The sequence below is a fragment of the Candoia aspera genome, chromosome 2 (assembly GCF_035149785.1).
Source record: "Candoia aspera isolate rCanAsp1 chromosome 2, rCanAsp1.hap2, whole genome shotgun sequence".
NCBI lineage: Eukaryota > Metazoa > Chordata > Lepidosauria > Squamata > Boidae > Candoia > Candoia aspera.
The window spans coordinates 193668844-193681303 of NC_086154.1; the positions used below are offsets into that span (position 1 = coordinate 193668844).

Below are 12460 nucleotides of genomic sequence, written 5' to 3' on the forward strand. Positions count from 1 at the left end.
TTCTTTCCTTTCAAGCTCTTCAAATTAATGTACAATGAAACATAAATGCAATACTCAAAGGGTTTATGAATTTATTCATAATAATTTTCTGTAAATGCTTCTCAGTTTGCATGCATTGATCATTGCTGCTAGTGATTCTATGTGCCAGTAGAACTAAGTTTACGTTACCAATTTTACTAAATAGTATAAGCCACTTTCAAAGTGACTACCTAGGGTCTTTTGGCAGAAATAACATACCTTGTTTTTAAAGTAATTTGTCTACAATTTTATTTGCTTTTTTGGCTTTTTTCTTTTGTTACTAAATTGATTATTATGTTGAGATTAGAAGCCCTGAGTAATAATTGGTAAGGATTTCTCATTTAAATTGATAATTTATCATAAAATACACTAATATACATGGTTGATTATGAACCTTGCATACCCCTGTAGCTTCCTATTTTAAAAAAATCCAGGGAAGATTGTTACAAATTACACAACAGCAGTACTTCTAGATTGCTCATTGTAGCATTTTGAAGTCCAGGAAATGAGTATGTTCTGACTGTAATAAGGCATGGATGAGGCGACTGATTGTGTGATTCACTGTTCAATTGGAAGAACAGTGTGACTTGCAGGAGCAAACTCTGAAGCAAATGATCTTTTCTTGATAATCTGCAGAACCAGATAGGATTGCACCTTTGCAGAATTAGTGAATCTACCTTTATGATCAGGTTAGAGAAAAAAAAAACCATAAGCATATGTATAGATACTATTTAAATAGCAATTAATTTCTCAAATTTTTAGTGAAAAATGGCCCTGCATGGTCTACAAAGGAGTAAATATTATTGTAAAACAACACAGAGAAATTGTTCTAGGCCTTTAAATCTTGAAATGGAAATGCAGATTTAATTTTGATTATATAGGAAGGACTGTATTTAATAGAAATGAAAGTTGCCTGTTTACAAAACTCCAGGTAGCTTGAGGATTTTATGTTCATATCTAGATTGGAATACACATCTGAAATTCAGACAACAGTATAAAAATATTATTTCAATTTTAAATATGAAAAACAAAAATTTAAGGAAAGCAGGCTTTTCCCTGAAACCTTAAAAAGTACAGATTTTCCATTAGAAACCTGATTTTTTTTTAAAAAAACTATTAACTAGTGAGGGTATAAAAATAAAATAAACTTTTGTGTGCCTTTGTAAAAACCTGGGAAGTTTGTGCCTACTTAATTGGTTAATTTTAGTTCTTACCAATCAGTAACCTTACTATCACTCAGGGCTTTCTTACTTTGATAGTTCTTTTTTTGTTTCTTTCTTTTATATTTAATTTCCTTCTTTATTTTCCCTGGGTGGGTTAATTGCCATCATTTATTTTGTTAAGTGGAAAATTATACTTTTCAGTCCCACAAGCACAGAAATGCAGGAAACACTAGTAGAACTTATTGGATCTTTTTATTTTTAAATTGACTGAATATATAATGTAAATGAGGTAAGCAACTTTTTGTAGATTGTATGTGTGAGATAATGTAATGTTCTTTTCCAGTTTTTGGATTACAGTTGAATATACTTTTTAATTATTTAAAGAAAACTTCTTTACAGAATAACGTGATGGGTTTTGTATAATGTATTGATTCTGTAAATATGTATTTCCTGATGTGATTTTTGTGAAAATGCTAAATCTTTTAGTATATCATGTCCTCTCAAAATTGGCAAGAGCTAAATAATAGTTTGTGGGCAATTTGTATTGTGTACTGTACAATAACTGGGGAACTTTTATAATTATAAAAATATATATTAACTTTTAGTGTGTTGTTTAAACAAATGACTGGAACATACTAAAGATAGTAGGATTTTTCTGAATATTTCAGACTTGAACTCAGGCTAGCTTTCTTGTGTTTTTCAAAACAAAATTGTGTCTTGTCTTTTAAAATCAATAAATTTGTTTTCTTGTTACAAAAATACTTGAAATGTTTCCATTTTTATAAAGATAGATTATGGAAGAAAGTATAAGTCTGCAGTACAGTATACGTGGTGTGTTTTCTCACTGCTGTTTTCCAAGAAAAGAGCAGCTACTTCAACCTTAACAGCGCTACATGATTTGCATCAATCCACATACAGCATGCACAGTATTTGCAAGGTTATTTTTCCCTAATTGACCATCCATTTTATTTCTGAAATATATAGAGGCTTATTACTTAGATTAATTCTCACACTTATTTATCCCTGATTCAGGAAACCAAAAGCAGAACAAGACAATATTGTGTGAAGGAGAACCACTGTTCTTTACTAAGGATAGTACTATCAGCTATGATATAGGTAGTGGCCTGGTATGGAGTATCCCTTTCACTCTTCCCAGAAGGAGATATGATCAAGAAGCAGGATCTACCTGTCTGTGTACACATTATGGACATTTTTGGGTGAAACCCGGGTATTTTCAGTGTAGATAAAGGAAACAATCCACCAAGAATTGGGCAATTAATATTTCTACAGGATTTGAAATGTCCCTGTAAAGAGAGGTAAGAGTCGGCATTTGGTAGATTCCAGTTCTGACAAAAATCACAAGCCTATTAATACCACTCCATTCTAAATGACAAATTAAGATGAAAACAATAGCTTTATATTTTTACTAAAAGCAATTTAAAATTAATAAAATTAAAATTAATAAAATAATAGCTTATATCTTCCAAAGGAGAATTGCTACTTCTCCATAGGGCATTTGGGGCAATCTGACTTCTATTACTAAACTCATTTAATTTTCCGCTTAGCACCACCTTTCAGTAACACATTCAGAGGATGCTTTTTCTTATGCTTTCTTTTCCTTTTTTCTATTTTCCTTAACATCCAACCAAAACAAACATTGGCAAATTTGAAAGTTTCACATTTCTTTGTGATTTTTTGGGTAGGTTTTATCAGAATTATACTGTTATGTTGTTGGATTTATGCTGCTATTTTCTGTAATTAATATTGTTAATTATATGTATTTTCATACCCTAACACATACATAAATATTACAAAAATAATTAAGGAGAACCCTTGATATGGATGGCTTGGTGATTTTGATTATAGAAATGTGATTGGATTTGACCATGTTCACTTTTAGTGATTTTTAAGGGATTTGTTACCTAACTCTAAATTCTAAGTTAATAACAGACACTTGGTAATTTAATTCTAGCTAAATCACTATTGAAAGCCAGGTTGGTGTAGTGGTTAAGATACCATGCTAGAAACCAGGAGATCTGTAAGTTTTAGTCCCCCTTAGGCACAAAGCCAGCTGGGTGACCATGGATCAGGCACACTCTCAGCCCTAGGAAGCAAGCAATGGCAAACCACTTCTGAAATCTTGCCAAGAAAACTGCAGGGACTTGTCCAGGCTGTTACCAGGAGTCAACACTGACTTGAAGGGACAAACAACAACAACAACCCACTATCAAAATTAATTTTCTATACATGGAGCTTAATCCAAAATATTAGATGTAAAATTCAAGTGAGAAAATGTAAGCCACAATTCCTATGGATGGGCATGGGTGTTTCATAACAGTGTCACTTTGATGTACATTTGCCTAAACATTGAATCAGATTCTTCGTTCACAGTTACATGCACCCATTTTTCTTACAATCTTGTTGCATTAGTAGAACCTAATCAATCTTGGCTGTTTTCAAAAAAGTAAGATTAGACCTGGTTAGGATTTGGATTGGACATCACTAGAAAATTCCAGAGCTCTGGACTAGACAGGAAAATCAAAAAACTTCCTTGAAGACGTTAATGTCAAATCACCTGTCATGAGCACTGATGGTGAGCAGGATGGGGCCCCTATCCAGGAGGGAGAACGCATGTGTAGTAGCAAGAATTTGAGCTGTCATTCAAAGAGACACAGAACAGACCCGCCTTGACTTTGGGGGTTTATCTGTATGGGTTTCCTCACACTTCTTCAGTTTGTTAGGATTTTCTGTCTAATGTAGCAGTAATAAAACACTAGAGACTTATTCCTTGTCTGGGCGTGGTTCCTGCTTGTTAGGACATCACCTCTTTATTATCGCCAAGAAAACAATATGAATATGTCCATGTGGTGCCAGGGTTTGAGCCAAGCCTGAGGGAGATTTTACCTCTACTTCTCACGGAATTGGAATTGGGCTGTTAATGTTTACAAAATTTCACCTGAAAACACCTCACTCTATGTTATAATCATGTTATTTATAAAGCAAATTAAAAACGTATGCTTACAAATATAAATATTCTTGTGCATAAGCTCTTTAGAGTTATTGATTACATTGCCATTCTTAACCAGACTTTGATTCCTGCCAAACACTTTCCCTTCTTTCTTCCTTGCAACCTGTCTATGTCCTGCCCAATCTGCTCCAAACAATCTCTTAACAGGAGTAGATTTAGGACCGTATGAGAAGCATGCCGCAGAAGAATCCATTATGGTTTAACTAAATATTTGATATAACCCAAAGTTTTCTTTTGTCAATCTGAATAACATTGGAAAATTATTGGTGAGTGCCAGAATACCTTTTTCTTAACTCCAAGAATCATGTAAAAGGCCATGTAGTTCTTAACAAAATATTAGAGTAATCATTTTCCTGGACATGGTTGTACCTTATTCATTATTTGGATTGTCAAATAAAATATTTAATAAACCAAGTAAAATATTGGTTGCCTGAACAGAGATACTGGAATTTCACTAATTCCTTGCAATCGCAAAATGAGAAAATTCAATTTTTTTTTCATGGATTAGAAAAAACAAACTAACGAATATTGCCAAGGTTTTGAGCAGATATGAGATGCATAGCAGTGTCATTACAATATATGTTTTATATATCTAATTTAGAAGGCTGTCCAACTGGTGTACAACATCAAGAACATTAAGAACTATAAAATGAAAGAAAGATGTACCTTCAGAACAGAAACAGATTCTAGAATGGGTTCACCACCCATCCTAACCAAAGTCCTGGGGGAAAATCCAAATTTTCAAAAGTTTTTAAACCCAGGGTGTGGGCCATCTCTGGGGGGATGCTGTTCCAGAGGGTAGTCACTGTGACAAAACATGTGTGCTAAGCTAAAATTTAACATTTCATTATATTATATTCATTATATTCACTACCTTATAGGTAGTCCTTGTTTAGCAACCACAATTGGGACTGGCAATTCAGTCATTAAGTGAAGTGGTTGCTAAGTGAAATCGCAACTGTGCTTACAATCTTACTTCAGCTTTCCTTTGCTTTACAGACCTGCAAAGATAGTAAATGAGAGGATTGGTTCCAAAGTTACTTTTTCATCACTGTCATAACTGTGGACAGTCGTGCAAAAGGAGGACTACCTGTATATTCAACAAGGCATAAAATAAAAGGTTAATTCCATTCCATGATATTCTTGTGCTTTTCATTAAAGCAGTCCAGTTTTTGAAAATGAATGTTTGCTAAAAGAAACAAAATGGCTGTGTATATGAGCATGCTTCAGCCAACTTTCTTATATGGAAATAAGAGTTGGATATTTCAGGAGAAATGCAAAAGTAAGTTGAATGCAGTGGGAATGAGATTCTTAAGTATGTGTGGTAAAACAAGAAGAGATGGGGTCAAGAATGAATGGGCACTGAATGAATATGGATTGAATATATAAGTGAGTGACCAACATGAAAGAAGTATGTTGAGATGGTCTGGTCAGATAGGGTAAATGAGGACCAAACCACAAAACAAACTTAAAGGAAGAGTGAATGGACTGAGGGGAAGAGGAAAATTTAGAAAATTGTGGTTGAAGAGATTGTCAAAAAGAAAGTGGTGAAAAGTTTAAAGAACAAAGGCGGTGTATAAAGTGGTATATGGACATGATGGTCCCTGGTAGAAAAAGAATGTTTTGGAAGGATGGAAAGATACGGAGAGGTTAGATATGGAGTGAATAGTATTGGTATAAACTAGATTTAGTTATATTTCCTTTTCTTTTTCTTATCTCATGCCTTAATTTTGTTGGCTTACTATTTCTTACTTCTTTTCTGTACTTTGCATAACGTTGTTTACTCTAAAAGGAATATCATGATGGGTATGTATGAATGCTGTATTATGCAAGACTTGCAGTTATATCACATAGTTTCTATTTGCTGCTTTTTTCCTACACTATACCGTGTACCGTCTAAATTACTTTTAAGAATCAAGTTTCTGAAATACATTTGGGATTATGGGGAGTTGCATAGGAAGGGAATCCATTATGCTGACAAATAACAAGTACTGTATCTAGTATTGGCTATTTAATATAGCTAAATCAGCTATTATTGTCGTGAGTATTGATGGCAAGCAGGAGGGGGCCTCTATCCAGGGGGGAAAACGCATGCATAGTACTGAAGAATTAAGCAGCCATTCAAAGAGACACAGATCAGACCCGCCTTAACTTTTGGGGTTTATCTGTCTGGGTTTTTCCCACGCTTCTTCAGTTTGTTAGGATTTTCTGTTTTATGTAGCAGTAATAAACACTAGAGACCTATTCCTCATCTCAGCGTGATTCCTGACTGTTAGGACAATTATGTTCATTTACAAATGTAAGTTATCTTTGTCTTATAAATGTATTTCACATTATGCATGGCTGTACCTTCTGAAATGTTTAAAATGTGGGTGCCTCCTTGATTTCAACAATACTAGAATCCAGAATAATTTATTCAAAAAACTGTTTGGATACTAAGTAGAACTGTTTCACCCTTTAATTTTTCCAGCACAGGAAATGCTATTTTAATAATGTTGGTGATCCTATTAGAAAGAAATATTACTAAACAATTCCAGAATTAGAAAATGTTTTTCTTGTTCTTACCATTTGTAACTGCTACTGACTGGAAATGCCACTTTTAACAACACAGTGACACCTCCTGGGCAGTGATATTGCTGTAATTTGAGGAAAAGCAGAGAGAGGTTCACAATGAAAAAAAAGTGCTGGGAATCTATACATCAGAGAATAAAAATGGCTAGTTATAAACCTTTGTCTATCTGTTATCTATCTATCTATCTATCTATCTATCTATCTATCTATCTATCTATCTATCTATCTATCTATCTATAATGTCAAATAAGTAAAAGGAATTTATTATTTATCTGAAATGTCAGATAAGTAAAAGGATAGCTATGTTTGGAAGGAACCTATAGCCAATCCTATTATAAAACTAACCAGAGAAATTAAATAATTCTCGATCTCTATCTTATGTTTTACTTTTTCAAGTTTATTATATCCAATTTTTCCTCCAGGAGCAAAACGTAACCAACATCAAATGATTTTGATTTTTCCTTAGAACAACAAATCTGAGGTGTTTGTGATGGATTTTTTTAAAAAAATATGTTGTTTCCTCCTAAATTGTATCCCATATGTCTGAGCAGGCCCCACTGTTCAGGCCAGGCCAAGAGAACAATAACTCTGTTGGCAAGCAATCAAGCCCCACTGCCAGAATGAAACCAGTACCCTTATATGCTAGGCATAGGCTGGCAGGCAAGTGCGGGGGCTTGCAAAGAGGACCTCTGTCTGGTAGAAAGTAGGGTACCTCCTTAGCCCAAACTTTGATGACCTGGTGACTCCACAAAATCTGACAGTATTAGGAAATGAGATATTATTAAAAAAGACTGAAGAACGACCTTTCCAAGCAGACATGATCTTGGAATCATCTCAGCTTTCCTATGTGTGCAGTTGGGAAGAGTTTTCAATTAGCAATAATCGTGCCTCGGATTAACCTCATTGACTATGATACTGCCACTGCACAAAGCTTATAACTTTTTCCTTGGTAAAACACCCAGGAAAGCCTGAATTTTTTTATACACACTTGTCATCAAATCAGTATGATTTAGTTTCCTTGAACATAGCCAAATACTATTATACTGCCTGTGAAATTAGGCACACCTTGACTGCCCACCGATGAACCCACCACCAATTGTAACTTTCTTATCTTGTTTTGTGTTTTTATTCTTATTTTATTTTTAACATGTTTTATTTTCAACTCTAGTTTGTGGCTGTAATAAACTCTCTCTGTGTGGTTGGTTTGGGGGTTTTAATAAGACAATGGCAGATTTGACAGAAGATAAATGCATTAGGTAAACCTGGCAAGTCCTTTTGACAATTATGGATCTACATTCTCTGGCAATATCCTTTTGAGCCCAAAGGAAAAGCCAATAACCCAACAAGATGTTGAACTGTATTCTATTAAGTGTATTCTCCCATCTTCTATAATATGACCGTTTAGCTCTGGCTTCCTTATTGTTTTGTAATTGTAATCTTCATCTTGTACTAAGTCATTACTTCTTTTTAATTTCTCTGTGTCTGATGGATTTACTCTGTATCCTAACTGCCCTTAAAAATATTTTTTTCTCATAGCAAGAGCTGCTTAAATGAGAAAAATTAGAAATGGAGGCAGAATTAGAATCCATCATACTTTAGCCAAAGCAGAAAGAGCTGCTGATCCCTCCTGATGGAAAAGCCGGACATTCTCTATTTCCCTTTTGATAACATTGACCTTGAAAGTGATTATTGAGAGGTAGAAGAGCTTTAGCTTCCTGGACATTATTGTGTAGTCCTTCTGTCTTCACAACAAAGGGAATTGTTTAGAAGCTCTCACAAATTTTGGGTAAAGATAGCCTGCACTTGAAAGGAGAGACTGCTTTGCAGCTTGGCAGAGGCTCAAGAAAAGCCTTTTCATTATTAAAACTCGGGCAAGGTGTTCCCAAGATATTAGGTTCTGCAAACACCCCAACCATGCCTGTGAACCGAGGCCATTGGGGAGAAGGGGCAGTCAACAATGTAAAAATGGTGGGCCTCCTGCATCCCTTTTTAATGGATGCCACACGCATCACATGCACACCAAAAGGGCTGGAGCGTCAATCGCTCTTTTGTGCCTGCCGTTTTGATGCTGCTGAGAGCTCCTATAGACACAGCTGTTGTAAACCCTCTCAGATCAGCTTGTCTGTGTGTGTGTGTAGTCTTTTGGGTTCGAAGAAGGCTGTTCTGCAGTTTACCTGTGGACATGGAGGTGGCTCTGCAGTCCCAGTCTGGAAGCGCAGTCTAGCACAATGGGGGCACTGGAAGTCCATCGTTGTAGCAGATATTGCTTAAAGACTAGAAAGCCATAGAGGCAGTGCTGATTTGAAGATTCCTATTTAAGCCCAAAGCCTGTCTCTCTCTCTCTTTCCCTTTTGTTTTTATCCAGAGAACGGACTCCTACTCAGCAACTCTCTTTTCTCCTTCAGTCCCTTTTTCCTTCTCCAAAAGAGGCTAGGTCAGCTTTCATCACATACTGAGACAGCAGACAAGGATAGGTAGCTTCTTTTTTCTTTCCTATTGATGCATTAATTATTAATTAATTAATTTCTTTTCAGTGTGTCTTTTACTTTTCACCAAGAACTCAACTTCTGCAAACCTCCTCCCCCTTTTTCTTCTTCAGCTTGCTTTACTGTATCCACTTGTCTTCCTAAATTCCCATAGTCAGTCTAGGGTGCTGACTATGACCGTCTTGGATCTCTTGGTTACCCTTTTTGTTAACTACTGAAGATCTCTGTGTTAGTCTGTTGATTGCTAACATCTTTAAACTCCTTGCCTTATTGACTTGGTGAGAAGGCTCGTATTAACTTCATCCTTTGCGCATTGAATTGAAAGGATTAAATTCCTTATGGACTCTTAACTGCTAGAGATCTCAGCTTGATTATTTGATGGCCCTGTATGTTATTAGACTCAAAATATCATTTAATCAATTGTATTGGTTGGTTATTATTTATAGTTTTATGTGTGGACTTCCTGAATACGTAAGTTTGTTTAATTACTGCAGTATCAGGTCCCAAGATAACTGTGGGATGCCCTGGTTCATTATATTGAATAGAAACACTTTAGAGTTAGTTCAATGATCAATTATTATTACCTTACTTGGAATAACTGTGGAGCAAGAAGGTTTTACCAACAAAAACAACAAAGGGTATTGTGACTGTGGTGGAGAAAAGAAATATAGCAAACCAAATGGAGGCTGCAATACCCCCCCCCCCAATCTTTTGGACATGACCAAGGTCAAACTGAGGTCCTCTCTTTGCCTAATCCTATCAGACCCAAATTGACTCTCCCTGCCCCCAGACAAAGATCCTTGCAACCCCATCTAATCAAAAGGACAGTAGCCTCCTCACCAGCTCACAGAACTGCATGGCCCAAGCAGAGCCCTGCTAAGGGAACTGCAACATAGTAACAAGGGAAGAAACCCTGAGGCTGCATTCTCAGTCAGCCTGATTACCTCAACATTCCATTTCTTTCACAATGGAGTTCCCCAGCTCTGCTGCCCTCCTGACAGGCCGCTTTGCCTAACAATAGAAATAACAATAGAACAGACAATAATAGAACAATAAAGCAGAAAACACTAGAACAAGAGAATAGACAATAACAGGAACAATCCCCAGTCAGTCCCTGCTCAGTAGCTGCCTGTGGTCTGCACTTTGCCTCTGAAGATGCCAGCCACAGTTGCAGGTGAAACGTCAGGAGATCTGTTCTCCAGACCAGAGTCAGTCAGCCCTGAAGCCCAATTGTCAGATTCCTCCGACCAAAAGGTTCACAGAAACCCTTATCGGAGCATCTTCCATTGCTTCCTTATTACTGGGTCAGACTCTCTGTCGCCAGATGGGAGGGGGTGCTGGGATGGAGTGTGAATTGCATTATTATGGCTAGAGATTTATGGTGGTACACATCAAGGCCAGTCAGTAGAGATACACCAGCAACACCACTTGGGTGAGAAGGGGGGTGACATACTGCGGTGGGAAGAAGGAAAAGAAAGCAATTAAGGGAATGTAGTTTTAAATGTATGTTTTAGCGGGAATTCTCCATTCGCAGGTTTACTCTTGTCCTGATCATTTCGCTTCATTAAAACAGTTAAAGGACCTGGTTCTCCTGACTGTCATTGGGTGAATGCTTGAACGAGCCAGGGCTGACACCAATGGATACCAGCCATGAAAGAAATTACCTCAGGTACATGGACAAGGACCTGCCTAGCTTCCCCCAAAGTTGCCAGCAAATCAGATCCCTAGGATCTCCTGCTTTGTAGCCCTCGACTTCTATAAAAATGTTTGCTTTCCCATTGTTTGGGTCCCTCTTTCTTGTAAAGCAGCCACCCAACAATCATTGCAATAAACATGGTTCTTCTCAGTGATGTATTCGGTACTTCTGAATTTCTCTGCAACAGTGACACCTTGAAGTCTAAGTATTGTATTATTGCATACACCCTCTGTGGATGAATTGGCTAATCTTTAAGGCATCCCAGAACTCTTGGTTTTACTTCAAAAGCTAACACAGCTACCTATCTGGAAATATTAGCAACAAAATCATCCAATACCTATAAGAAAAATTTTAAAGTTAAAAAAAAAAAATTCTCTACAAACTAGACATTTTCCTCTCTGTTCAAATGGCCAAAGTATTTATAAATTTTGAGAGAAATTTGAGAGAATATTGTTTATTTATGTAACATACTGCAATCTTCTCAGTTATAAAGAAACTATTGAGAAAGTGCATTCAGTGTTGAAATTGGGTGGGGAAAATCCCTCATGTTGCTGAATTATAATTCCCAGCATTCTGAACCATTGGCTGTGCTGGCTAAGACTGCCAGGAGTTGTAGTTTGTAAAATCTGTTATCCCACAGTTGATCTTAAATTATTGTGAGCACAATGCCACGTGAGGGATCAATTTGCTCATATGAACCGGCTGTGAGGACACAGGCAAGAGTACAAGGAGGAACAAAGTTACATGGCCAAAGGGAAAGTGGATCCAATTGTGGTACAGAGTGGAATATCAGTTGTGCTGGTTTGGTAACACGCTTTATGTCTCAGTTCAGGTCTCTTTGAATTGGAATCTTCAAAATAACAGCAGATAGATCAAACATATTTTTTTTACCAGCCTGCTATCTGGCAATAGCAATTAATTGGCAATGAAGGTTTCTGTGGCTTTCAACAAATTTTAATGTGTCATTATTTGAATCATTATTGACTCCCGGCAATTGCCTGGCCAAGTCCCTGCAGTTTTCTTGACAACCTTTTGGGAAGTGGCTTGCCGGTGCCTTCTTCCTAGGGCTGAGAGGGAACAACTGGCTCAAATTGGTTTTGCACACTCTTCTGGTTTCTAGCCTGGAGCCTTTAACCCCTGCACCAAACTGGTTCTCCTAATACGATATAGCACTCCAAAATCTAGAACCACCACCAGTAGAAATGTTTTCATTTAGGCCCTGGAGGGTGAGTGCCAGGTTGGAGAAATCTAATTTGAAAGGTGGAACTTTTTCCTGTCACTTGATGTTTCCCTCCTGCCTGACCAGAAGCTGTTAAAGGCAACTTAAATGTGTATGTGTGTGTGTGAATGTGTGTGTGTGTGAGAGAGAGAGATGGAGGAATCTGGTAATCCTTATCATTGCTACACTTCTAGCAGTACCAGGTTACTCCAATTGAGGGCGAGCCACAAAAGTGGGTGGGTGGATGAACGGATGGCTGGCTACGTGCGCGCGTGTGTG

General features: G+C 36.9%; 1 pseudogene; it reads right to left on the reverse strand.

Moving 5' to 3' along the window:
* Positions 1–7541: 7541 nt before the first annotated feature.
* LOC134492641 (U4 spliceosomal RNA) lies at positions 7542–7713 on the reverse strand (annotated as a pseudogene).
* Between the last annotated feature and the right edge of the window lie 4747 nt (positions 7714–12460).